General features: G+C 40.0%; 1 pseudogene; it reads right to left on the reverse strand.

The window, feature by feature from the left end:
• Positions 1-2,110: 2,110 nt before the first annotated feature.
• Positions 2,111-2,228, reverse strand: LOC112486008 (annotated as a pseudogene).
• Positions 2,229-2,513: the final 285 nt, after the last annotated feature.

Consider the following 2,513-nt stretch of genomic DNA (forward strand, 5'->3'; position numbering starts at 1 on the left):
TCTCTCTCTCTCTCTCTTTCTCTATCTCTGTCTTGGACCTAGAGTCCTTCCATCTTGTAGTTCTGCCAGCCTGAGCCCTTGAGGTTGTTTCCATGGTTGAAGCTGGGTTACCACAAAACTGAGTTCCAGCCCGCAGAGCAGGGCAAGAGAGTGTAGGAGGGGCACTGCTGCTCTGACATTGTATGCAATACTTCCACCTCATCTGTAGTAGTGGACTTAGTAACAAGGATACACCTCACTACAAGGCTTGAGGGATGCATTCCCTACCTGGACAGCTATGCATCAAGCTATTACTCTGTTTTGTGAAAGAAAAAGAGAATGAATTTTGGTGCATAGCCATCAGCCTTTCCATATTCTACCTTTTAAAATTATTCAGATACTTTATGAGTCCTGCATTCCAAGCCTGCCCTCTGGACCAGCTTCATGAGTGTGAGGCCTGTGCAGCTACACAAGATTCCATACTCACAGGGGTCTTGCCATTGATTCAACGCTCTACTTTTGCCATCTTGAAGTGCTAAATTTTTTAACGGCGCCCACATTTTCATTTTGTACTGGGCCTCGAAAATTATGTAGCCAGTTCTGTTTGCCATTTCTGAAATTAACATTTTCATTCTACTCAATTCAGTATTTATTGAAAATCCATTTTGTAGTAAGACCATAAAAATCATGTGATGGCTGCAAAAGTAAAATTCAATATCGGAGGTCTTATGATTCAGTAGGGAGATGAGAGAAGTGGAGTAAGTTGTCATCCAAAAGGATTGCCCACACAGTGCTGTGAATATTCATGGGAATGAAAGGCAGTCTCCGATGGCTGATGGTGTTGGCAGGTGGTGGTTGGTGGTATAGCTCTGGGTAGGATATTTTAAATAAACTATTTAGTCATACCGAAAATACAAAGAGTAATCTTACAAGTCTCTAGGTACCTACCACCTAGTTTTGTTACTTCTGAACATGTTGCCGTGTTTCCTCCAGATATTTTAAATAAATCTTATTATTACGCATACAGTTGAGCCTCCTTTATGTCTCTCCCGGATATGGTTCCTCTTCCTCCCCACCTAGAAGCAATCACTTCCTGAAATCAGTGTGTATAATCTCCATGCATGTCATAGTATTCGTTACTGTGTATACATGTATCTATAAATAATCTTTAGTACTTATACATGTTTTAAATTTTATTAAAATGGCATTATACTTTATTCATTCATTAATTCATCAAATACTTATTGAGTAGCTACTATGACCAGGCAGTTTTAGGCACTGCGGGAAGGGGGTTATGCTGCCTAACTCCGCGAGCTGGTGTGCTAGAGTCTGTCACCAAGTTTCTCAAGGTTGGAGATGCTCTCCCCATCTCCACAAGGGAGCAAGTCATGTCATTCCATAGCAGTGTGTACCAGCCAGCTCTCCAGTCATCTGTGAGGGCAGTCAAATTAGAACAGAAATGTTGCAGGCTACCCCCATGCTACCCATGACCTGGATGGACCACCTCTAGATGCCTATTTGATCCAAGGACAACATACCATTTCTCCACTCAATCTTGCCAAAGTTAACCAGGTGGCAAGACAACATTCTCACTTTGCCATGGTGCATGATGGGACTAGATTTGCTGGCGCTGACTCTAGCTCTCCACGGGTGAAAGACTATTGGGCAAGTTTGGATGCATCTATTCAAACCACTCATGAACTTGCAAGTCTAAATAACTTAATTGGCTGTATAATTAGCTGCAAGGCACCAACATTAATTAATGAGATCTGCCAGATGTCCGGGACCCAGATCAAAATTGCCAATCCAGTGGCAGTCTCTTCTGATAGGCAGGTTACTATCATTGGTTCTGCCAGTATTAGTCTGGCCCAGTAGCTAATCAATGCCTGGCTTTCCTCTGAGAAGGGTGTGGAGTGCAGCTGAAACAGTATAGATTCACTGATAACCGCTTTCTGCTGTTTTTCCATGATCCAACTGTGTAATTTCTGGTCAGTCTATCCAGGTTTTAAATAATTCGTAAGTGCTCAGTTTCTACACAAATTTATTACCTACCAAGAATTTAAAATTACATTCTCTGTTTAGCTCTTAATGCTAGGATCCATATTTAGAATTTTTTTTTTTTTTTTTTTTACGCCTACTGCACTTCGTCTTCCTAGGTGGTCTCCCATCCAAGTACTAACCAGGCCCGACCCTGCTTAGCTCCAAGATCAGAAGAGATCAGGCATATTCAGGGTGGCATGGCCATAGACTATATTTAGTTTTATAAGCATTTTTCCGTATTTAGCTTTGTTCTTTTTTTTTTTTGATCATGAATTTTATTTCCATTTGTTGATAAGAAATGTAAGAGTGGAATGTTAATAAATTTGTTTAGTTATGTAGTGTCTATAATTTAAAAATGAAAAAAATAGATTGGTTAATGACAACAAAAAAAGGTAAAGAATTTAAACAAAAATTTCTGCCCTCATAGAGTTTCTATTCTATAGAGGCAGAGAGACAAGCAAGAAAAGTAAGTAAAAACATATAGTATGTTAGAT

This window comes from Pteropus alecto, unplaced genomic scaffold (genome assembly GCF_000325575.1).
Source record: "Pteropus alecto unplaced genomic scaffold, ASM32557v1 scaffold25, whole genome shotgun sequence".
NCBI classification, from domain to species: domain Eukaryota; kingdom Metazoa; phylum Chordata; class Mammalia; order Chiroptera; family Pteropodidae; genus Pteropus; species Pteropus alecto.